Consider the following 26,417-nt stretch of genomic DNA (forward strand, 5'->3'; position numbering starts at 1 on the left):
GAGTGGGTGGCCTGGAGGACAGCGTGGGACAGGTCCTCCGGGTCCTCCAGGAGTGCAGGGTCACACTGATCCCTGCTTCCTCTTACATCTTTTCCCATCTTTAACTTTCTGTTGTTCAGCAGCCTTGTGTTTTGAGGTTATCACTCTCCTAAGTACTCAGCATGTGTTTGAATGTGCATATTATGTTTGCAGGTTTTAGATATTTTTACCTTTTCTGACATACTTGTTTTATTTAGAAAACTCCAGTTACGGCCGGTGCTGCGGCTCACTAGGCTAATCCTCCGCCTTGCGGCGCCGGCACACCGGGTTCTAGTCCCGGTTGGGGTGCGGGATACTGTCCCGGTTGCCCCTCTTCCATGCCAGCTCTCTGCTGTGGCCTGGGAGTGCAGTGGAGGATGGCCCAAGTGCTTGGGCCCTGCACCCCATGGGAGACCAGGAGAAGCACCTGGCTCCTGCCATCAGATCAGCGTGGTGCGCCAGCCGCAGCGCGCCAGCCGCGGCAGCCATTGGAGGGTGAACCAACGGCAAAGGAAGACCTTTCTCTCTGTCTCTCTCTCACTGTCCACTCTGCCTGTCAAAAAAAAAAAAAAGAAAAAAAGAAAAAACTCCAGTTACACTTACTATGATTACTGATAAATTTGGAGGATTTTTCCATTGTAGTTCTATCATTTTCTTTTGTCCTACTTTGAGTTTAAAAAAATTTTTATCCTTTTCATATTTTCCTTTGCCACTTTGGATGTAATGAATTATTTCTATCTTTTTTGTAGTTACTCTTAAAAGTTTGATGACACATTTAAAGCCCAAAGACTTCTCCTTATTCTAAATCCAGTTATTTCAACTGTAGCAATTTTTCTTCCACTTCCTTACTTTCCAGTATTTTTAGTTTATGTAGATATTATTTATTTAAATAATTTGAGAGGCAGAGAGAAAGAAAAAAGATTGCATTCCTATCCTATGATTTACTCCTTACATACTGGCAGTGGCACAGCAGGCCTGCTTGAGTGGGCTGGAGCGGGGAACTCAATCTAGCCATCAACTACTGTCGCTAAGAATCTACATTAGCAGGCAGCTGGCGTCTGGAACGAGAGCTGGGAGTGGAACACAGGCTCCGTGATAAGATACTGGCATCTTAGCCATTAGGCCAACTGGCCGCCCCTGTAGTTGGTATTTCTTTTCTTTTCTTTCTTTTTTTTTTTTTTTTTTTTGGTCTAATTCCCAAATTCCGTATCAGTATTCTTCTATATAGTCAATGTTTACCTGGAATTAACCACATACTATTTTTGCCATTTCCTTCCTTCCTTCCTTCCTTCCTTCCTTCCTTCCTTCCTTCCTTCCTTCCTTCCTTCCTTCCTTCCTTCCTTCCTTCTCTCAGGCAGAGTGGACAGTGAGAGAGAGAAAGAGAGACAGGTCTTCCTTTGCCGTTGGTTCACCCTCCAATGGCCGCCGCTGCCGGCGCACCGCGCTGATCCGATGGCAGGAGCCAGGTGCTTCTCCTGGTCTCCCATGGGGTGCAGGGCCCAAGCACTTGGGCCATCCTCCACTGCACTCCCAGGCCACAGCAGAGGGCTGGCCTGGAAGAGGGGCAACCAGGACAGAATCCGGCGCCCCGACCGGGACTAGAATCTGGTGTGCCGGCGCTGCAAGGTGGAGCATTAGCCTAGTGAGCCGCGGCGCCAGCATATTTTTGCCATTTTCTTGGCTCAGCTTTCCTTCTTGGATTTCAAACCAATCTCCTGGATTTGTTTTTGTTCTGAAGTTTCTTTTCACACTTTTAGCTTTTATTTACCTGAAAAATGTATTTATTTTGCTATTGCATTTGAAAGATAGTTTTATTTGCTGTAGAATTCTAGGCTAACAATTATTTTCTCTCATTATTATAAAGATGTTATTTTAGACAGTTATTTTCTTTCTACATCATAAGGTATTCCATTGTCTTCCAGTTTCCAGTGTTGCTGCTGAGAACTTCTCTGTACCTGAATTGCTGTTTCTCATATTGTCTGTCTTGGCTATGGGAGTTTCTTAATAATATGCCTAGGTGAGGATTCTTTGTAATTCTCGTAATTGGAATTCATTGTACTGTCTGTCACTGATTCTGGAAGACTTTGTAGTCATCACTTCTCTCTCTCTGTGAATTCCTATTATATGTATGTTAGTACTTCTTACTATACTCTTTGTTTTACTTCTTTCCATCAGGAATTTTTATTTGTTTATTTGAAAGGCAGAGAGAAGGACAGAGATGGACAGAGATCTGCCATCCATTTGTTCACTTACCAGATGTCCACCGCAGCCAGGAGTGGTCCAGGCAGAATCCAAGAAATCAATCTCTGAGTCTCTTCATGGGTGTCAGGGACCAGAGTACTTGAGTCATCACCTGCTGCCTTCTAGGGTGTGCGTTAGCAGGAAGGTGGAAGAGGAAGTGGGCCTAGACTCAAACTCAGGTTCTCCCGTATAAGATGCAGGCATCCCAAGCTGCATCTTAACCACTTTGTCAAACAACCCATTTTACTTCTAGAAAACAGTTTGACTGTTTTCATTATACTGTTTACTTTTATCACCAGCTTCACAGATTCTCTTCTCAGTTGTATCTAATTTGTTTATATGATTCTACTTTTTAATTTATTGAAGATGTGTTTTTTTTTGTTTTTTTTTTTGTTTTTTTTTTTTAATTTTTGACAGGCAGAGTGGACAGTGAGATAGAGAGACAGAGAGAGAAAGGTCTTCCTTTTGCCGTTGGTTCACCCTCCAATGGCCGCCGCTGCAGCCGGCGCACCGCGCTGATCCGATGGCAGGAGCCAGGATCCAGGTGCTTTTCCTGGTCTCCCATGGGGTGCAGGGCCCAAGCACCTGGGCCATCCTCCACTGCACTCCCTGGCCATAGCAGAGAGCTGGCCTGGAAGAGGGGCAACCGGGACAGAATCCGGCGCCCTGACCGGGACTAGAACCTGGTGTGCCGGCGCCGCAAGGTGGAGGATTAGCCTATTGAGCCACGGCGCCGGCCCTGAAGATGTGTTTTTAAAAATATGCTGGGTCATATTTTCATTGTCTCTTGTGACTTCAATTGCCTGCTATTTTTAAAAACATAGTGAATTGCATCTGGTTGTTCTTTTTCCAAAAAGCTACATATACAGTGTTTTGTTTTTTTAGAACCCCAAAACCTAGGTTCACTTGCCTGTCACTCAGTAACCCAATCACTGACACTGCGTGAAGGAAGAAAGTAGGTATTTATTTTGCAGGCCGCAGAGCAAGACGTTTAGGAAGCTATTGCTGGATTCCCAGACTCCTCTGGGACGAAGGGTAAAGAATCTGACATAATGAAGTGGGAGCTGGGAGAGGCATGGTCAGCGCACATCCAGACTTCTAGGTGGTCCACTGTGCTCAGGACCTATCGTCAACTGGTCAGCAATATGGCAACCATTGTGTCTTTTTGGGAATCTGGATCATGGAGGGGGCCTGATCAGTCTGGGCTGCCTTAGTAAAGGTAGCTGTTACTTTTGCTTGATACTGTGCCTTCCTGAAAAGAAGCCTCAAGCCAAGGGTTAACATCAAGCTGTTTGTAGTAGAGATAAATGACCGCACGTGACTGCGATCAGGGACTCTGTGGGGCCAGCTGGCTCTAATGACCCCTCCCTCAATTTCCTGAGTTAATCTTAGTAGGAGGTTGAGTTGAAATCATCAGAGCAGGGCAAAGGCCCTTTAAGTTAAAAGAGAGGGAAACAGACTCTGGGAGTGGAGGGCCTGTTTGTATCTAGTACCTACATCAAAGGCTTTGTATGAGGCCTTGGTTTCATGTGCAGACACAGAAAACAGATCAGGCATGTTCAATGTGTGTCTGATTATCCTGCTAGTGCTTTCTGATGGCTTCCACTGGTGCCCTCCTTCCTTGTTTGTTGTACTACCGTGTGTGGAGATTGTTACTGTGCTGGTTCTCTGAGGGCTGTGTGAAGGAAAACCTTTCTCTGGAGACAGCTGTGTTCTCTGTCATATTTGGTGCAGCCTCCAAGGAGGTACTTCTTCAGATTAATTTCTCTGGAGTGTTTAGATTACAAAGTGAAAGTTAAATTTCAGTCATTCATTAAGGTCATTGTATAATTATAATTCACAATACATGCTTTCTACTTTGTTGCAGAATCGAGACAAAAAGACATTTTTCCTTTTTGTTTCTGCCTCTGTAGTTGCATAGTTTGCAAATATTTTCTCCCTTTCTTTCACTTTCCTCTTCACTTTGCTAAGTGTTTCTTTTGCAGTGCAGACACTTCTCACTTTCATGTAATTCCATTTGTTAATTTTGGTTTTGATTGACTGTGCTTCTCAGGTCTTTTCCAAGCAGTCTTTCCCTATGTCAATGTCTTGTAGGGTTCTCTAGTAAGTTGATGGTATCACATCTTAGATTGAGGTCTTTGATCCATTTTGATCAAAAATTTTTATGTAAAGTGTAAGATAGGAGTCTTGTTCAACTTCTGCATGTGGAGAGCCACTTTTCCCAGCACTATTTGTTGAAGAGACTGTCTTGGCTCCAGGGATCGATTTTTGCTCCTTTGTCAAAGAAAAGTTGTTTGTAGATGTGCGGATTGATTTCTGGAGTTTCTATTTTGTTGCTTTGGTCTACACTCTGTTTTTGTGACAGTACCAAACTGTTTTGATTATAACTGCCCTGAAGTATGTTTTGAGATCTGGTATTAATGATGCCTCCAGCTTTGTTTTTGTTGTTTGATTGCTTTAGCTATTTTGGGGTCTCTTGTGTTTTCATATGAATTTGTTTTTGACAGGCCAAGTGGACAGTGAGAGAGAGAGACAGGGAGAAAGGTCTTCCTTTACCGTTGGTTCACCCCCCAATGGACACTGCAGCTTGTGCGCTGCAGCCAGTGCACCGGGCTGATCTGGAGGCAGGAGCCAGGTGCTTCTCCTGGTCTCCCATGGGGTGCAGGGCCCAAGCACCTGGGCCATCCTCCACTGCACTCCCAGGCCACAGCAGAGAACTGGCCTGGAAGAGGGGCAACTGGGACAGAATCCGGTGTCCCAACCAGGACTAGAACCCGGTGTGCCGGCGCCACAGGCAGAGGATTAGCCTATTGAGCTGCGGCACCGGCCTTCAATATGAATTTAGCATCATTTTTTCTAGATCTGAGAAGAATGTTGTTGGTATTTTGATTGGGATAACAATGAATCTATAAATTGCTTTTGGAAGTATGGGCATTTTGACTATATTGATTCTTCCAATCCATTAATGTGAAAATTTTTTCCACTTTTTAATGTCTTCTATTTCTTTCTTTAATGTTTTGTAATTTTCATCATAGATAGTTTTGACATCCTTGGTTAAATTTATTCCAAGGTATTTAAAATTTTTGTAGCTACTGTGAATGGGATTGATCTTGGAAGTTCTTTCTCAGCTATGGTATTGTCTGTGTATACAAAGGCTATTGATTTTTGTTTGTTGATTTGTATCCTACTTTACCAAACTCTTTTATGAGTTCTAATAATCTCTTCATGGAGTCTTTTGGGTTCCCTACTTACAGAATCATGTCGCCAGCAAATAGGGATAGTTTGACTTCCTCCTTCCCAATTTGTATCCCCCTGATTTCTTTTTCTTCTCTAATGGCTCTAGCTAAAACTTTCAGGACTGTATTAAATAGCAGTAGTGAGAGTGGGCGTCCTTGTCTGGTTCTGGATCTTAATGGGAATGCCTCCAATTTTTCCGCATTCAGTAGGATGCTAGCTGTGATTTTGTCATAAATTGCCTTGATTATTTTGAGGAGTGTTTATTCTATACCAATTTGCTTTAGGTTTTCATCATAAAATGATGTTGATTTTTTTAAGGATTTATTTATTTACTTGAAAATTACAGAGAAACAGAGGCAGAGAGAGAAATCTTCCATCCACTGGTTCATTCCACAAATGGTCACAATGGCTGGAGCTAGGAGCTTCTTTCAGGTCTCCCATGTGGGTGCAAGGACCCAAGGACTTGGGCCATCTTCTACTGCTTTCCAAGGCCATAGCAGAGAGCTGGGTGGGAAATGGAGCGGCAACCAGCTCCCTATGGGATGCTGGCACTGCAGGTGTTGGCTTTACCCACTGCACTGCAGCATCAGGCGCTCATAATAGTTTTAAATTATTTGGCCTTTATGCCTTAATAGGGGTTGTCAAACTGTTGTCCAAAGACCATACCTGGCTCTGTGCATGTTCATGTAACTAAAGTGTTTTTTTGAAACACATCAATACTCATAAAGGAAACCAAACTATCTCTACTCAGAAGATGAAGGCCAGTTGAGCTGAAGGTAATCGATGTGCCAGGGGTCTTTGTGCTCACACTGTTTGCCTGCAAGCCCTCCTGACCTCAGGACACAGTATAAATTTTGCTTCCAGAGTTGGTGGCACCAGGAGAATTTGGGAGCAGAGTTTGCTTCTTCCCCCGTTTTCCTTTGACTGCTTTCCTTTTTCCTGTCACCTCTCTAGAATATGTTGTTCTTTGTTGTAGCTCTTATAAACAGAAAGCTAAGCCGCTGTTTTAAGTTACTTTTTCCACTGCGATCTGTGCTGCATGAGTTAATAAACCTGCTTGTTTCTCTCTTGTTAAGCTGTCTTTTTTCACAGGAGTTTGTCCCAGGCATGAAATCATGAGGATTGAGGAAAAATCGTATTTTCTCCCTTTCATTCCTTTGTTTTTATGTTTTTTGCTGCTGCTTATGCAGTGCCTAGGCCAAACTCGACTGATCCCAAGTGACCTGCACAGCCTAAAAAACTTACTCCGGCATTTTACAGAAAAAGTTTGTACATGCTTGCTCTCTATGCTTATACTGATTCCTTTTAGTTTATAGCCTTCTCAGTGTGTCTCCAGTGCTCCTAATCCCCCATCATCTAATTACTTTATTGCTTGAGTCTTGTCACTGTAGCTTCAAATATACTTAGTGGCTTTTACTAAAATGATACCAGGTACATAGTGGATCAGTAAATATTTGTTGAACAATAATTAAGCAACATTTGGGAATCCACTTTTTCTACATTTTTCTTAGCATTTGGTATTATGAGATTTATAATTTTTTGCCAATAAAGTGGGTGAGATGACAGTGCATGATTGTTTTCATTTGTGTTTCTTTGGTTTCCACTAGGGAGATGATGCGTGTGTTTCTGTGTTCTCCATTGAATGTTTGTGGGCATTTGATCTAGTGTGAATTGCCTGCTAGTCTGTTAGCTGTTTTTCTATTTGATTTCCCTCAGTAATGATCTGAATACTATATTGAAGCTGCTTTCTTATAGAATGGACTTGGATTTGTTTTTCCAGTTGGATGGGGGTACAGCTACTTGAAAGCTGCATTAAATTGTTTGAGATTGTTCTGGATCTCCGTGTTAAAACAGCAGGAATCTGGAGGCAGATGAGAGGGAGGACCCCTAGTGCTTATAAATTGTAAGGAAGAGATTTCCTTTCCGTCCCAGTGAATCAAACTATTGTGGGATGGCTGAGTCCAGGATCGTGTCTCTAACTCAAGAAAGAATTTGAGTATGCAGTTTGAGGATGTGATGCAGATAAAGGTTAGTGGAGGACTAAGACTTAATTGCATGCAAAGCAGAAGTAGATATTCCATAGGGTGTGTGGACATGAGTGAGAGTGAGCTGTGCCCAACGAGATTTGGGGCTTTCCCTTTATATGATCTGCAGGCATAGGAGGTGGTCTGTGGAGTGGAATTTAATTGAATATTCCTGGGGGCAGTGTTTTGGCATGGAGTTTAAGTACTGCCCATTCTCTTGACCTTTTTTTTCTTCTCAGAAGTGTCATGCCATCAGGTGTATCACCAGAGTAGGAATATATTAGTTTACATGGTAATTTTATTATAATAATACAATCTAGGTATAGGTCACGGGACACAGTTGGCAGCCACATTGTTTATTCTTGCCTGGAGCTGATTCCGGGTAGCGGTTTCACAGAAAGCGTGCTTTTCCTCAGCCCCAAAAGGTGGCATTTGTGTTGAGCAGGTGGGGCTGCAGGGGCGTCTGGGGCTTCAGATCCTCTTTGTCCCCTTGCCTGCATCAAGAGGAGATTCCTTACTTTGCTGTTCTGCACAGGGATTGGTGTCTCATTCATCTTTATGCTTTGGTTCAGGATTTGGGGGTTCCAAATGAATTAATGTCTTGAGTGCCCCACCTGGTAGAGATGGGAGCCCCAGGCAGCCTTCAGAACTGTGGTGAAACCCGACTGTGTAGCTCACTGTCCTCTTGAGAGTCAACCTTCAGTTTTCTCGACAGTTTCTTTTTCTTCCTGATCAGAAATATTTTACACAAACTTTTCTGAAATTATTCTCTGAGTATTTTTAATGTTGTTGGTAGGTAGTATTGGCCGGTTGTTGCCATCTTCCCATGAAGTGAAACCCTTATCATTTTTACACATCGGTGTTTTATACTATTTTATTACTGTAGCTTTATGAAACGTTTGATGACTGTCCTTTTGTGTTACATTTGGGTGGTTTGTCTTTTTACATAGATGTTTGGAGATTTTCAATAGTGTTTTTAAAAAGCCCTGGTTGCTTCAGTTCCAATCCAGCTCCTTGCTAAAGTGCCTGGGAGGGCAGCGAACGATGGCTCAAGTCCTTGGGACCCTGCACCTGCATGGGATACTGGAAGAAACATGGCTTCTAGCATCAGCCTGGCCAGTAGATAGAAGATTGATCTCTGTCTGTCTCTCTCTCACTCTGTGTCTTTCAAAAAATAAAAAGTAATTTTTGTTAAGTAGCTGATTTAATTAATTGGTCCTTTTTTTGTGTAATAAAGTCCTGGTGGAGAGTAGACAATGTAGTTTTCAGAGATAATTTGAGAAGGTTTTAATATGGTGTTTTCACAAATGTGCGGTGGTTTAGGGAAGCCTAAAGGAATAATGTTGTATCCCGAGCAAGTAAGAACTGCTCTTTCCTCCCATTAGTCTTAAGGGACGACTGCTTGCAGATACAAGCTAGATGTTGAAGGGGCCAATGGGGAGGACCAACTGGTAGGAGCTGTGACCTTTTCCTAAGGCTCTAGTGAGCTTTGTGGTAACTCCCTAGAAACTGATCCTGTGTGCAGAGATGACTCTGGGGCAGAGGATTGCAGTGAACAGGCAGAATAAACACCTTGACCCAATTATTATCCTCGTTCCCCATTGGCTGGACCTTATTGGTAGCCACAAGCCAGGAGACCTGCTAATGGAGCCCTAGCAGTTCAGCTTCTGTAGCCTAGGGCAAGCTGAGGAGAGGGGATCTAGAGCGGTACACGGGAGATAGCCAGCACATCCCTCACTGGAAATTCGGCCTTGTTTACTTTCCAGACTCTAAAACGAGTGAAATGATTTCAGGACAGTATGTGGTACTATGATCAGATGTGCCAGGTTCAAATCCCGGTCTTGCCATGCTCTAGATGTGAGAGTTTAGACGTTACCTAACCCTTCTATGTTATAAGTTTCTCAGTTGTAAAGCAGAAATAACAAAAATTCCTACTTTAATGACTTGGTGTATTAAATGAGCTAATCAGTACAACTCAGAGCCAGGTCCTGCACGTAGTGATTGATGAATCAGTCTTACCTGTGATGAAGGTGACAGCAGTGATGGTGATGAAGAGTTAAAGGTTTGTAGATTCTCGCTTCAGTTCTGTGTTTATCATATTAATATACCATTGGGTCTGGCACTATGGCATAGTGGATAAAGCTGCTGCCTTTGAGACCAGCATCCCATATGGGTGCCGGTTCAAGTCCTGGCAGCTCCACTTCTGATCCCTGTAATGCATCTAGGAAAGCAGTGGAAGATGGCCCAGATCCTTGGGCCCTTGCTGCCACAGGGGAAACCGGGAAAAGCTTCTAGTTCCTGGCTTTGGCCTGGCCCAGCCCTGGCCATCGCAGCCATTTGTAGAGTGAACCAGAAGATGGAAGATCTTTCTGTCTCTCACTATCTCTCTGTCTCTAATTCTGCCTTTCAAATAAATAGATTTATCTCAACAAATATACCATTTTAATATCAGGTTATATTATTTTCATACTGTATAGCTCAGCATCTTTCGTTGTTATTTTTTAAACTTCTTACACATAATTTTATGCAAGTTTTAGAATTAGTTTGTCAAATTCTTAAAATCATGTTCAAATTTTGATACAGACTGCAGTTACATTTATAGATTACTTTGTTGAAAAGTGACATTTTTACAATATTGAGTCTCACCATTCCTGAACACAGTATATCTTCTCATTTATTCAGCTTCTTTTATGTCCTTTAGTAAAGTTTTATAGTTTTCTTCATAAAGTTCTTGCACATTTCTTTTAGTTTTATACCCACTTTAAGGTTTATGTTGCTTTTTTCTATTAGGTTCTTCAATTGGCTGTTTTGAAGGTGTAAGAAAGCTATTGATTTTTGGGTTAACCTTGTATGTAGTCTCCTTGCCAAAATCTCTCATTATTTTTCTGTTGATTGCCTCTGATTTACTAGGTGAATAAGCATATTGTTTGTGAGTTACAATAAGCTTGTATTTTACTTTATAATATTTATATCTCTAAATTTTTAAATCTTTTTTAATACCTGAGTCAGTATCCTGGGGGGGTGGGGGGGGTTAGTAGGTAGAATGTGTATGTCTTTTTTTAAGCTCTCTATTACAATGGATGCTTATAATATTTGACCATTAAATACGTTTTCTCTTAATTTCTGGTGTATGTTCCTTATCTGAGTTTCCCAGCACTTTTGATAGGGGCAAGTTTTAAGTATTAAATGATGTTTCAGTCTGTATTTTAATGAGAATATAGAAAAGTTTATTGGGACTGTCTCCTCCTTTTTTTTGTAATTTTAAAAACTATTTTATATGCTTTGGATAATCACCGTAGTGTCACAGTCCTTACCGAACTTTTATATCTGAAGATGATACTTTATTTTATTTTAATATGTTTGGACTATGTTACTAGATGTTATTCCCATATTTCCATATAAGTTTCTGTTCTTTACTTGCCCTGTTTTTGAATCTGATTATGCTGGCCTCCCTAAAACCTTAGGTAAGGTTTTAAAAAATTTTTTTTTCTGTTCTTCCCAGTATATATAACATGGGAAGTATTTATTCTTTGAAGGTTTAGAAGACACTTCCATAAAACCATCTGCATTTATCTGTTTTTAAGAGTCAAACAATACTGATTATCTTAATTTATTCTGATTATTAGTCCATTCACAGGTTTTTTACTCTTTATGTAAATTTGAGCTCATTTTTCTGTTCACTCAGTTTATCTGGTTTGTCTAGCTTTTAAAATTAAAATGACAGAGAAAGATGTAAATCTCTGTTATTTGAAGTTGTGTTCCCTTTTTCATTTCTAGTGTGGTTAATTAGGGCTTTGTCTTTTTTTTTTCTTAATCGTACTTCCCAGGACTGTGGTCTTGTTGGTCATTTCATAGAACTTGGGTTTCAAGTGTCTTGGTATTTTTGTTTTGTTTCATAATTCATACCTTCTTTCATCTTCAATAATTTGTCCTATTTCCCTTCAGTATCTGTCCTATTTTTTGGATTTATTGTTGCTCCACCTTACCTGAGTTAAAGTGTACTTATTTTCAGTCTCTTATGTTTTATAATGTATTTGTGTGTGCTGTGGTTTTTCTTCTGACCCTCCTTTGGCTGTTTGTCAGTCTTCATTTTGTGAGCCCTAATTGTTACATTTGTATAAAGAAAATTTTTTTCCTTTTTTTTTATTTACCTAAAAATACTCTTAAAAATAAATTTTTAAATTTTGGCAAGTAAATACTGTGATAGTATGTGTGTATATATATATATATATATTTTTTTTTTTTTTGACATGCAGAGTGGACAGTGAGAGAGACAGAGAGAAAGGTCTTCCTTTGCTGCTGGTTCACCCTCCAATGGGCGCCGCTGCCGGCGCACCGCGCTGATCTGATGGCAGGAGCCAGGTACTTCTCCTGGTCTCCCATGGGGTGCAGGGCCCAAGCACTTGGGCCATCCTCCACTGCACTCCCTGGCCACAGCAGAGAGCTGGCCTGGAAGAGGGGCAAGCGGGACAGAATCCGGCGCCCTGACCGGGACTAGAACCCAGTGTGCCAGCGCCGCAAGGCGGAGGATTAGCCTTGTGAGCCGCGGCGCCGGCCGCGATAGTGTATATTTTTATAACTGTGTTTTAATTTTAACCCATTACATCCCTTTGAAAACATTTCTAAGAGTTGTATTTGAGTTTTAGTTCCATGCCTATCCCTAATCCTTGACAATTTTGTGACCATTCCACATAGGTCTGATAAGAAGATGCATTCTTCTCCACCTCTCATTCTCTCCCAGTGTCTCCTTATTTTATCTTACAGGCATGTTATAACCTTTATGCAATTGATACAGTAGTTGTATTAGTTTTGTTAGGTTATTTATGTATTAGATCTGGAACAGGAGTTGGAGAATTTTCCTTGTAAAGTTCCAATCGTTGATATTTTAGATCTTGTGAGTCAGGTGGCTTCCATCACAGCTGCCCAGCTCCACCACTGTAGTGTGAAAGTAGCTTTGCACAGTACCAGCATGAGCGTGTGGCTCTCTGTTCCGTTTGAGCTTGATCAGAATACGTTTAAGGATGGAATTAGCTCATGGTCTCAGTGTAGCATAAGGATTATGAGACTCTGCCAGTTAAGTGTTATGTTTTATCATTGGTTTCTGTTAAAGTTTCAAGCAGCAATTGGTTGAAAGCTCATTTTTTTTTTCTGAAAAATCATGCTTATTGTTAGTGCATACATTCTCAAAAGGGACAATATCATGAAAATCAGTTTGGAGTAGAAAAAGGTAAAAACAACAACAACAAAAAGAAAATGTTAGAAAGTACATTGGCTGTGGCTCTCCAAAGATCCAAACTGCTAAACAAAGTCTTAGCTCTTAGCATTTAATTTCAAGGACAAGGTACTGATTGAAGAGAGCTCCTTAGGGATACTCTAAAAAGCTGGTATTCAATTTCAGTATTTTTTTTCATTTTTAAAAATTTATATAAGGTGAACAAATTTTATGTATACAGATTTAGGAGCATGCTAATGCTTTCTACTTTACTTTCCTTCTTACCCACACTCCCACCCTCCCTCCATCTTTTCTTATTTTTGTCAATTTTTACATTGGCATGCTTATAGTCATAAGGTTAACCCTCCACTAAGTAAAGAATGCAATAGATAGTGCAAAGAAAAAAACCCAGTTCTTCAACAGTAGAGACAAGAGTGGTAAATAATAATCAAATCTCAAAATGTCAATTTCTTTTATATATATGACATTTTTTGTGCTCTATTAGTTACCACAGATCAGGGAAAATATAAGATATTTTTCTTTTTGGGACTGGCTTTTTTCACTAAGTATAATGGCTTCAGGTTGCATCCATTTTGTTGCAAAAGGCTGGATTTCATTCTTTTTTACGGCTGTGAGTAGTATTCCATAGTGTATATATACCATGTTTTGTTTATCTAGTCACTGGTTGATGGACATCTGGGTTGATTCCATGACTTAAGTATTCTGAATTGATCTGCATTAAGCATGGCAGTACAGATAAGTTTTCCATATGCTGATTCCATTTCCCTTGGGTAAATTCCCAGGAGTAGGATTGCTGGGTCATTTCATAGATCTGTTTGCAGATTTCTGAGGAATCTGCAAACTGTCTCCCACAGTGGTTCTTCTACTATACATTACCACCAACAGTGGATTAGGATACCCTTTTCCCCACATTCTCACTAGCATTTATTGTTGGTAGATTTCTGTAGGAGAGCCATTCTGACTGGGGGGAGGTGAAACCTCATGGTGGTTTGATTTGCATTTCCCTGATGGCTAGTGATCCTGAGCATTTTGTCATGTGTCTGTTGGCCATTTGAATATCTTCTTTTGAAAAATGCCTTTTCAAGTCCTTTGCCCATTTCTTAACTGGATTGTTTGTTTTGTTGTTGTTGAGTTTCTTGAGCTCTTTATAGATTCTGGATTTTAATCTTTTATCAATAGTGTAGTTGGCCAATATTTTCTCCCATTCTGTCAGTTGCTTCTTCACTTTGTTGAGCATTTCCTTTGCAGTGTAGAAGCTTCTCACCTTGATGTAATCCCATTTGTCTCTATTTTGCTCTTATTGCCTGTGCTTCTGGGGTCTTTTCCAAGAAGCCATTGCCCATGCCAATGTCTTGCAGAATTTCCCCAGTGTTCTCCTCTAGTTGTTTGGTGGTATGAGATCATGGATTTATATGCTTGATCCATTTTGAGTTGATTTATGTAGAGGGTTTAAGATAGGGGTTTTATTTCTTAGATCTGCACGTGGAGATCTAATTTTCCTAGTACCATTTTTTGACTCTTGTTTTTCTGGGGGTTGATTTTAGCTTGTTTGTCATAGATTAGTTGTTTTTAGATGTGTGGGTTGATTTCTAGGGTTTCTGTTCTGTTCATTTGGTCTACATGTCTGTTTTTGTGCCAGTATCAGGCTGTTTTGATTAATACTGCCCTGTAGTATGTTTCTTGAATATACTGTTCTTTTAAGTTTTCCTAGCATCTGTCTCTGTGGTACTGTGGTCATGCAGCTTTCTCTCTCTCGTTTTGCATTTTTTCCCTCTAAGCGTGTCTTCATTCGACTGGCTGGTGCTTGCCTTCCCCAAATCTGTTTAAGAGAACTCTTAGATCATTTTCCAGTTCAACTGTTTTCTGGATTAATCTATTTTAATCTTTATTTTGCTTTTTGCTGTTGGCTTTCTGAGTTCTTCACTGAACAACTGATTTTCTATCTGCTGTCCCCAGTCTTTAATTTTTATTCTTTTTCCTCTGCTTATATATCTGAGTATATTCATTTTGTTTTGTTTTCCTGTATTTTCTCTTTCTTTTTTTTTTTTTTTTGGATATGTAACTTTCTTACTGTCATTATTTTCAGAAGATAATTGTAATTACTTCTTAAACTTATTTAGGAGTGATTTATGGAAAATTTTCAAGATATTTCCCTTATTTAGATAATTTTGGCTTATATTTTTTCTGATTTTCACTTTGTATTACTTTGTCTTCGGAGAATGGGATCTCTCTAAAGTACTTGTGAATTGAGACTTAGTTTTTGGCTTAATGAGTAATCAGGTTTTGTAAGTACGCCTGAGCACAAGGTAGTACTTGAAGTCCATTCCAGTGTTCCTTAGTTGGGATATTTTCAGCCACAAGTAATGGAAAACCAACTGAAAGTGACTTACACTGTGAGAAAAGACACTGTCTTCATAATAAGAAGCCCTGAAGAAGGGCAGTTTATTTTTATTTTTATTTTTTGACAGTGAGAGAGAGAGAGAGAAAAGTCTTCCTTTGCCGTTGGTTCACCCTCCAATGGCTGCCACGGCCGGCGCACCGCGCTGATCCGATGGCAGGAGCCAGGTGCTTCTCCTGGTCTCCCATGGGGTGCAGGGCCCAAGCACTTGGGCCATCCTCCACTGCCTTCCCTGGCCACATCTGAGAGCTGGCCTGGAAGAGGGGCAACCGGGACAGAATCCAGCGCCTCGACTGGGACTAGAACCCGGTGTGCCGGCGCCACAAGGCGGAGGATTAGCCTATTGAACTGCGGCGCTGGCCAGAAGGGCAGTTCTCTGGACTGTTAATTGGAGGTTCCAATGGCATAATCAAAACTCAGATTTTTCCCACTTTTCCATTTCCACCTTCTCAACCTGACAGTGGATTTGTCCTCTTCTTTCCTCAGTCTGCAGAGGGCCTTATAGATAATAATGACTAGAAGTGTAAAAGAGGAATGCGCCTCTTCCTGGCAATGAGGAGCAGCAGGCCTTTACAGTAAGTTCCCGCAGATCCAGCAGCCCTTTCAGTCACCGAATTATATTTTATACCCATTCCCACACAGTCCCTGGGAAGGAGACTGGCAAAGTCCTGGAGACACAGGAAGACTCACTGCTTGAGGGTTGGGGTTGAGAAGAATGATGGCCTCCCCTTAAAAACAGAGCCTCAGAGCTTGAGAGAAAACAGAAACAAAACAAGGATAGAGCCGTGAAACAGCGGGGTGAGGTGAGGGATTTACAGGGAAGGGGCTGGGTCAGCAGGCAGCATTGTCACCATCCACACAGTGGGGCACTATGTCAGGTGTAGCACTGCCCAAAATGATGCTCACACTTCACTTAGAATCTCTGTTCCTTCCGCTGTATCTGAAAACAGCTTTTTTTGCCTACAAAAGATTGCATCTATCATGGAAAGCTTGGGATGATTTTTGTCATTCAGTAATTGCTGTGCCACTGAGAAATGATTACTGTAAAGTTCTCAGTTACTATTAGTATTTCAGATGCATAGATTTGCTTTTTTTGTAATTCAGAATCTTAAGATTTTGAGCGGATGTTGTATCTTCCTTATTGTTCATCCTGCACTGAACACTGGATTTTGAGAAACAAATTATTAACAATAATAAAAGGTGCTTATCTGGAGGTAGATTGGAGTATAACTCAAGATGTGATTAGGTACCCAGTTTGTTTTAATTAAAATGCTATTTTTCCTGCATATTTGTAATTCAGGGAAAGGTTCTAATGTGAAGAAGAAAGTAGATTTATTTTAAGGCAACATATAACATATAATTGGTTTAACAGTATTGTGTGAATATAGATGAGATAGACCTATTAAAATTTGGTCACAAAATATGTGGTAATTCAGTAGGATTCATGCCAACTAATTACTAGTTCAGCTTTGGAATGCTGAATTAGTGGAAGGTTCTTATGTCATTAAATGAGTCCTGTCATGAAGAAGTGATACTGCCAGTCACACACAGCAGTCAGGGGCTGGTGCAGTTGCAAAATCCATTGCTAAACGGTGCTGCTTTTTCTTATCTTGTACTCATTGATTTTTTTTTTATCTTTGAAAGAATAAGCAAAAATAATATATTGTCATTTGCCTTCATGCTGGAATTATTTCTCTTGATGTTTGGGCACAGGTACCAATTAAGTGAGGAGAAATCTGTCTTAAGTGAAATTATTGCTATTAGTATAGTGTAGCTTATAATTGTTTAATTTTGTTACTGCTAGGTTCTTTACCTTATAACCTGGTAATGTAATATGAATGATGGATTATTAAATTCTTTTCGTAGCAAATAGGCATATTTTAAGTTAATAGTCCTTATCACTGATACCAATTAGCAGAAGAGACATGAATTCCCTGGATTTATATTTCTTAATAGCTCTTCAGAATTGTTTTGTTACTCTTGGGGAAGTATATGAAATTTGGCCTACCTGTCATAACTGGCATAAAATAAATGTATTCATTCAGCAAGTATTTATAGAGTACTTGGGATGTGCCAGTCATTCCTGTAAGCTGTATGTTATTTTGAAGAGCGCCATTCCTTTTCTTGTGATATTTCTTTAAATATCTTATTTTTATGCGTGTTAAGAATTTAGCACATAGAATGTTGTGACCTTTTGTTGAAAATAAAATTCAGTGTGACTGCATGAAGACCTACATGCTTAAAAACTGACCAGTGGAATGGCTGAGTGAACAGGAAAACACTGCCTTGAGCCCACATCCTTGACTGAGGTATGGCTGACGTGGGGGATGTGAGCCCTTGATCCCCTGTTTTGTAGGCTCAGGCGACTGCAGAGAGCTCCTGTACCAACACTGAGATGGGCATTCTCCCATGTTCTTTCTCTGGGCCCTGATAAAATGTGTTCTCATGTCCTGGGGGCACTCTTGGGGATCCAAGAGAAGACTGAGAATCCTAAATTCCATCTGCCTTGTCTCCCACCCACCTCGGAAGATAACGTTTGTTAGACATTTATATCTGTGTAACATTTACCCTCGGGTACCAAATTGCAAAGGTAAAATACCCATCCTCAGCAGTCCTGTGCCATTATCCATACCGCGTTCTCTGCACAGATTGTCTCTAAGCCTTACAGCAACCTCCATTTTCTCGTATACATTAGAAGGATAAGGATCTTGTTGCCTGGTAGAATTTCAAACTTATGCTGGCAAGACTTCATTTTATAAGAGTATGTAGCCGGCCGGTGCCGCGGCTCACTAGGCTAATCCTCCGCCTTGAGGCGCCGGCACACCAGGTTCTAGTCCCGGTCGGGGCGCTGGATTCTGTCCCGGTTGCCCCTCTTCCAGGCCAGCTCTCTGCTGTGGCCCGGGAGTGCAGTGGAGGATGGCCCAAGTGCTTGGGCCCTGCACCCCATGGGAGACCAGGAGAAGCACCTGGCTCCTGCCATCGGATCAGCTCGGTGCGCTGGCTGCAGCGGCCATTGGAGGGTGAACCAACGGCAAAGGAAGACCTTTCTCTCTGTCTCTCTCTCACTGTCCACTCTGCCTGTCAATAAATAAATAAATAAAGTATGCAGCCTTAAGTGAGCGTGATTGTATAGTCTCCTGTCATTAAGGCGCTTCCTGTGGCTTCTGTTCCGGTGTTTGCCATGTTGCCAGTGCACAGTGGTACTGCAGCTAGCTAGGTCCATGTATCCTAATGCCCTTATATAGCGTCCTGCTAGCTCGATCCTTGGATGGTGGCTAGAGTTGCTGAGGAGCCCACCTAGACCTAGAACAGCTGTTCTTTCTGGATATTAAGATCATTTAAGGGGGCCAGAGCAGTGGCGTAGTGGGCGCCGCTTGAGTCCCGGCCGCTCCATTTATGATCCAGCTCTCTGCTATGACCTGGGAAAGCAGTAGAAAATGGCCCAAGTTCTTGGGTCGCTGCACCTGCATGGGAGAACAGGAAGATGCTCCTGGCTTCGAATCGGCCCAGCTCCAGCCATTGAGTCCATTTGTGTAGTAAACCAGGGGATGGAAGACTTCTCTCTCTCTCTCTCTCTCTCTCTCTCTCTCTCAAATAAATAATCTTTTAAAAAAGGAGAATCTGGGGAGCTTTTGAGACTAGTGACCCTCACACACCTTCCAATCAATTACACCAGATCCTCTGGGGCAGAACCCCAGCATCAGTATTTTGTAAAGTTCCAAAATAATTTCAATGTGCAGCCATGTGTGAGACCACTGGTTTGGAGCCTTAAACAGTGTAGTTGCTACTGTTTTATAGTAGATGTTACAGAAATACATTGCTGAATTGCCTATAAAGTGAATTAGATTAAAGCATTTCTTCTTTACCATTCATAAACCATTGTGATAGCAGTCTTCACTTCTATAGAATTACCTAATTTTGCCAGATGAGATTTACTTAGAAAAGGAAATAAGCATATAGCTGTCTCTCTCCTGAAGTCTTTTTGCAACTACTAATTAAGGCAGTACAGACATTCTCAGCCGAGGTAGAACTTTAGATACTCTTTGTGTGACTGATAGTAACCCAAGTGTTACGGCACCGGAGCAGTAAATCCAATGTTGTCTGCAAGCCAAATACTTTTTCACATATGCCAACAGTTATGTAATCAGCGTATAAAGTAGCCATTTAAAAATTCCTTACTCTTGAGCAGAGTTTATTTTTTGAGAATTAAAAATAGTTATAAACATAGGTAACAGCATCTTGTTGATCACTGTTTAGTTTATGCAGTAAATACAAGTGTTCATAGGAGACAGAACTGCTAGAGGAATTTATAAATCTCTGGCCTTAGGGAACATGTTACCTTTTGTTCCCATTTCCATTGATTCTCTTGGCTTCTAGTCCCAATCAAGGTGTTGATTTCATTTTCAAAGCCAGATGGGATCTGGACATTCACAGAATAAACATAAATGTCTTCTTTTTTTTATTTTTATTTTTTGACAGGCAGAGTTAGAGAGAGGCCCCCCAAGTGGCCGCCATGGCTGGCGCACTGCGGTGAATCGAAGCCAGGAGCCAGGTGCTTATCCTGTTCTCCCATGTGGGTGCAGGGCCCAAGCACTTGGGCCATCCTCCACTGCACTCCCTGGCCACAGTAAAGAGCTGGCCTGGAAGAGGAGCAACCGGGACAGAATCCGGTGTCCCGACCGGGACTAGAACCCTGGATGCTGGCGCCGCAGGTGGAGGATTAGCCTATTGAGCCGCGGCGCCGGCCATAAATGTCTTCTAATAGATGCTTTTTAGGGACGTAAGACACTGGGAATTGTGAGTAATTGCTTACTTAAATCCGGAGCATTTCTCAAAGCCCTTTCTGATCACGTCACCTTTCTTCTCTACTAAACGTGTTGTGTGTGCGGGCAAAGTTGTGCATTGTAGAGTAGTGGCTCTAAGACTGGCTGGTACCTCACGATCTGTCTGTGACCCCGGATGCCCTTTACTGAGGGGTGAGTGTGTGTACGGCCATGTGGAGAGGAGCAGCTCTTCATCAGAGGTACTCCTCCTAAAATGGTAGACCCGATTCTGTATGTCTGCAGTTCACACAGCGCAAATGCCCTATGGCTTTCTGGTTCACGGGTGTTCTGTTTGTTATATGACATCTCAACATTCTATTAAGACTAATTAAAAAACAGTTCCAACTCATTGACAATAATGGCAAACAGAAAAAGACAGATGTTTGCCTGTTCTTGATTGAGCATAGACCTTCATTTCGACTTCAGTTAACTAATGACTAATTTTTGTGTTTAAAGATGAGCCAAGGAAACAGGGGTCATTTAATTGAGATTAAATAAGTACCTTTTGCGTGTGCTGTGTTTAAAGATATTTAAATGTGTCTATCCACTTAACAATCTTCCTACCATTTATTTCTCCATCTTTGACATTAGTGTGAGACTTAAAACTATATCTTAGTTCATTGAGTTATTGTGGTCATCAGATTTAATGGATGCTTATGGGTTTTTTTCTTGAAAAAGAAAATTAAAAATGTTATTCCTGGTATGGTGTGCTGTTCCCACTGCAGAATATTGTTTCCTGTATTTCTAATTTACATACATTTACAAGCAGGTGGCCCTACTGATAAAGGTCAGTATTAATTGAGAAATTTGACTTACTTGGGCTATTTTTTTTACTAAAGAAAAGAATTATGGAAAGAATTTTATAAATGCTATCTTCATGAGTCAGGGCTTTTCAGTTTCAATTTTGTCTTACAAGGTTAGGAGAATCATTCTTGTGATAGTGCACAAATACTGCATTTGATCTTCCTTGCTCACTTATGCCTTGCCTCTGTGACTTATGGAACATGGGATTTGTTGTACTAGATCAGTTTGAATCTATCTCTACATGCAGTGACTAGATTGAATTGGCACCAAAGTTCTATTACAAATCCTTCATCCAGCCTTCCAGTTTGAATTGGAAATATCAATTTGAGTGCCTCACAAGTCATCAAATGTTTCAATGCTTTCTAGCCAGAATAGGCAGGAGAGTAAGTTCAAGTATAGACTGTTCATCTCAAACAGTGCATTTCTATGTAAGACTTAGATCCTGATTTTTCAGGGGTTAGAGTTTTTTTAAAAAGTTGTTATTAACATAAATAGAATGGATTTCATGTATTTCATAGGTGCAGTTCTTAGAAGATAACCATACTTCCCTCTGTGCCTCTCTCCCTCCCTCACTCCGCTTCCTTCCTTTCTTCCTTCCCTCCTTCCTTTCTTTACATTTTTGCAAAACAATTTCAGTATGCTCTATAATCACAGGCTTAATGTACCACTAACCAGAATATTCAACAAGTAAGAAATACACAGAGCGCACTTTGACTAAGACGGAAAGTTTTAGCTCTTCAGGTTCTCTTGTGTTTCTATAGAGATAAAAATCAAATGAAAAGATGTTTATTTTGTTCCTATACATTTTTTGTACTCTGTTAGTTACCACAGATCAGGGAAAACATATTTGTCTTTTTGGGATGGCTTATTTCACTAAGTATAATTATGTCCAGTTGCATCCATTTTGTTGGGAAAGACAGGATTTCATTCTTTTTTACAGCTGTGAGTAGTGTTCTGTAGTGTAGATATACCATGTTTTCTTTATCCAGTCATTGGTTGATAGACATCTGAGTTGATTCCATTTTTTAGCTATTGTGAATTGAGAGGCAATAAAAATGGGGATACAGATAAGACTTTCATATGCTGATTCCATTTCCCTTGGGTAAATTCCCAGGAGTAGGATTGCTGGGTCATTTCATAAGTCTGTTTTCAGATTTCTGAGGAATCTGTGTACTATCTCCCACAGTGGTTCTACTAGTTCACATTCCAATCAAAAATGGATTAGGGTGCCTTTTTCTCTATGTCCTCACTAGCATTTATTGTTTGTTGATTTCTGTAGGAGAGCCATTTTGACTGGGGGGAGGTGAAACCTCATTGTGGTTTGATTTGCATATCCCTAATGGCTAGTGATCCTGAGCATTTTGTCATGTGTCTGTTGGCCATTTGAATATCTTCTTTTGAAAAATGCCTTTTCAAGTCCTTTGCCCATTTCTTAACTGGATTGTTTGTTTTGTTGTTGTTGAGTTTCTTGAGCTCTTTATAGATTCTGGATTTTAATCTTTTATCAATAGTGTAGTTGGCCAATATTTTCTCCCATTCTGTCAGTTGCTTCTTCACTTTGTTGAGCATTTCCTTTGCAGTGTAGAAGCTTCTCACCTTGATGTAATCCCATTTGTCTCTATTTTGCTCTTATTGCCTGTGCTTCTGGGGTCTTTTCCAAGAAGCCGTTGCCCATGCCAATGTCTTGCAGAATTTCCCCAGTGTTCTCCTCTAGTCGTTTGGTGGTATGAGATCATGGATTTATATGCTTGATCTATTTTGAGTTGATTTTTATGGAGGGTGTAAAGTAAGGTTCTTGTTTCATATTCTGCATGCATAGATCTGATTTTCCTTGCACAATATTTTGAAGACACTGTTCTTTTACCAGGGGTGGATTAGCTCCTTTGTCAAAGATTAGTTGGTTGTAGCTGTGTGGATTAGTTTTTGGGATTTCTGTTCTGTTTCATTGGTCTACATGCCTATTTTTATGCCAGTACTAGGCTGTTTTGGTTACAGTTGCCCTGTAGTATATCTTGAAATCTGGCAGTGTGATGCCTCTGGCTTTTTTGTTGTTGTTTAAGGTAGTTTTAGCTATTTAGGGTTTCTTGTATTTCCATATGAACTTTAGCGTCAGTTTTTTCCATCTCTGAGAAGGATGTCATTATTTTGATTGCGATTGTGTTGAATCTGCACATTGCTTTGGATAGTATGCACATTTTGATCATATTCTTCCAATCCACAAATATGGAAGATTCTTCCATTTTTTGTGTCTTTTATTTCTTTAATGCATAGTAATTTTCACTTTAGAGATCTTTTATATCCTTGGTAAAATTTGTTGCAAGATATTTAATATTTTTGTAGCTATAGTGAATGGGACTGATCCTACATGTTCTTTCAGATATGATATTGTCTGAGTATACAAAGGCTATTGATTTTGTTTATTTTTCTATTCTACAACTTTACCAAATGGGTTTTCTGAGCTCCAATAGTCTCTTAGTGACATCTTTTGGTTATACAATCTATAAGATCATGTCATATTAAAGTGGATAATTCCAATTCCTCCTTTCCAATTTGTTTCCCTTCTTTTTCTTAGCTAGTGGCTTTCAGAACTATATTGAATAGTGGTGAAAGGGGGCATTACACCCCTTTTCTCTACTGTTGAGGAACAGTTGTTTTTTTCTTCATACTATTTGGACTCTTTGCTTAGTGTATAGTTAATCTTTTGAGTGTATAGCAAACTGGAAATAGAACTTTGGAAAGGGAGGAAGAAGAAAGATGGGAGTGTGGGAGCGAGCGTGGCTGGGTAAGATGGGGAGTATCATTGTGTTTGTAAATATGTATGTATGAAATTTGTTTACCTTAATTTTTTTTTTAAAGAATTAAATTAAGTATTTATTGAACAAACGCAGAGTAATTGAACTAAGGGGTGTTTCAACCTGAAGATACAATAAACAGCTTCACACACTCAGATGGCTATGCCCCGAGAAGCAGGTGTGTCCAGGGATTCTCCACACAGAACCTGAACCAAGGACTGAGCACACAGCCAAGAGGTGGCAGGACAGTGGTCCTGAGTGCCTGGCTTCTCTAAGGAGCTTCAGTCCCCAGCGAGCACTCCACACTGTCCCTTCTTCTGAAGGAGGCCTGACAGCTCCGTACTCCCCAGGACGCCTCTACTGCCAGCAAGGGTTTTACTCACACTATTGGAAAAAACTCCATGTTACTGACTTGGTTTACCATGGAAATGGTTTATTTGTCCCGTGGCTATTTTTCTGTATCCGCATTAGTGATTCTCAGGGGCCGGGGAGAAGAGAGCGTATTCTGCAATGAGGATGAGTCACAGTCCCCAGCAATGCGGGGTGGCCCGTGGGGACTGTCCTCCTCAAACCTCAGCCAGTCACGGCGGCCATCAGCCAACAGTACAGATGGGAGTGCGGCCTGTGCGGGGGCAGCGCAAAGACCGCTGACAACCACTGTTCTACATGAAGCAAAAAGCTCATTTTGAGTCACCAGGAAATAGAAATTGCATAATACTGACAGGCTCCATCCAAACTGCTCAATCTTAAATGATGAGAATTATTTCAATGAACTTTCAGTATGTTTGAGTTCAAAGTATATATAATACACTTTATATTACACATGTATTTTATCACATACTCAGGAATGCTGAGGTGCTTAATCCAGCCAATAAATTGGAAAAAAAATTTTATGCTTCTCTACGCGTCAATGGACAAGATTCTGAAGGTGGATCTTGAACTCTGGGATCAATCAGTTCTCCAGGAAAGCCACATAATCGGTCAGTCTGGCTAGCTGCTGCTCGTTAGGAATCGGAGGCACTGGGGCGGGCTCTGATAAGGGAATAAATCTGTTAAAGGAAACATCTGGGGCTCCTGCAACTGGCTTCCTGGGCAACACCATCCTCGTGGTGGAGTCAGCTTGCCATCCTTGCTCCAAGATACCTTTCAGGCCTCTTCCACGGGAAGCCCCACGAAGGCGGCGAAGTCGTCCGCGATTATCGAGGTGTACGCCTGGGAGACCAGGGCGAAGGCTCGCCTCCTTGTTGCGTCTCTCAGTGCCTCCATGATGGGCTGCACCGTCTCGGACCACTGGTGAGCGCTGATGGTCGTGTAGATCCCGGGGAAGTCCCTCTGCCAGATCCTCTGTCCCACCGACCAGATCCCCCCGAGCTCAGAGTTCGCGGACTTTATGGCAGGCGGTATTCTCTTCCAGAGGTATCTCGCGTTATTCATGTCGTTATGCAGCAAATACAAAGCCAGCAGCTGGCCGTACACCGGGGGCGTCGCGATGCCTCCAGGAGCCTCGAGCTCCTGGTTCTCGCACTGATCCAGTAGCTTTTTGAAGCTGAAGGCGCTTTCTGCCATCACCGCCACTGGCATCTTCCCGCCCGGTCTCGCCGCCGCACCTTCCAGCCAGCCAAACCCCGCACAGTCCCTCGGGCCTTGTTTACCTTAATTTTAAAAATAAAAAAAAAAAAGTGGGCTTCCTTGTCGTCTTCCTGATCTTAGTGGAAATACTTCCAACTTTGCTCCATTCAATATGATGCCGGCTGTGTGCTTATCATAGATTACCTACATTATGTCGAGGAATATTCCATCTTTACCCAATTTGCTTAAGGTTTTTATCATGAAAGAATGTTGAGTTTTTTCAAATGGTTTCTCTGCATCTATTGAGATACTCATATGGTTTTTATTTTTATTTTTTTGACAGAGTGGACAGTGTGAGAGAGACAGAGAGAAAGGTCTTCCTTTGCCATTGGTTCACCCTCCAATGGCCACTGCGGCTGGCATGCTGCGGCTGGTGTACCGTGCTGATCCGAAGGCAGGAGCCAGGTGCTTCTCCTGGTCTCCCTTGGGGTGCAGGGCCCAAGCACTTGGGCCATCCTCCACCGCACTCCCGGGCCACAGCAGAGGGCTGTGGAAGAGGGCCTAGAAGAAGGGCCACTGGGACAGATTCCAGCGCCCTGACAGGGACTAGAACCTGGTGTGCTGGTGCTGCAGGTGGAGGATTAGCCCATTGAGCCGTGGCGCCGGCCCATGTGGTTTTTATTCTTTAATTTGTTAATGTAATGTATCACCTTTTTTAAAGATTTTTTTTATCACTTATTTGAAAGGCAGAGCTGGGGGTGGGAGAAGTGTCTTCAATCCTCTGATGCACTCTACAAATGACTGCAATGGCCACAGCTGAGCTGATCCAAAGCCAGGAGCCAGGAGCTTCTTCTGGGTCTCCCACGTGGGTGCAGGGGCCCAAGCACTTGGGCCATCTTATGTTTTCCGAGGCCACAGTGCTGGCCCCACATTTCTTGATTTCCATGTGTTGAACCATCCCTTTATACCAGGGATAAATTCCACTTGTTCTGGGTGAATGATCTTTCTAATGTGTTGTTGGGTTCTATTGGTATTTTGTTCAGGATTTTTGCATCTATGGTTATCAGGAATATTGGTTCTTTTCCTGTGTTGTATCTTTTTCTGGTTTTGGATTTAAGGTGATGCTGGCCTCGTAGAAGGAGTTTGGGAGCATTCTTTACTTTTCAACTTTTTTGAATAGTTTGAGAAGAATGGGAATTAGTTCTTTAAAAGTCTGGTGGAATTCAGCAGTGAAGCCATCTGGTCCTGGGCTTTTCTTTATTTTGAGTGTCTGTATCA

General features: G+C 41.4%; 1 protein-coding gene and 1 pseudogene across 2 annotated transcripts in view; one reads left to right on the forward strand and one right to left on the reverse strand.

Moving 5' to 3' along the window:
* LOC138848072 (uncharacterized) overlaps positions 1 to 26,417 on the forward strand; it is a 287,172-nt gene that overhangs the window by 236,940 nt on the left and 23,815 nt on the right. The window lies entirely within an intron of this gene.
* Positions 23,621 to 25,212, reverse strand: LOC100348380 (COP9 signalosome complex subunit 8 pseudogene; annotated as a pseudogene).

The sequence above is a fragment of the Oryctolagus cuniculus genome, chromosome 12 (assembly GCF_051225735.1).
Source record: "Oryctolagus cuniculus isolate XC-2025 breed Fujian yellow rabbit chromosome 12, ASM5122573v1, whole genome shotgun sequence".
Lineage (NCBI taxonomy): Eukaryota > Metazoa > Chordata > Mammalia > Lagomorpha > Leporidae > Oryctolagus > Oryctolagus cuniculus.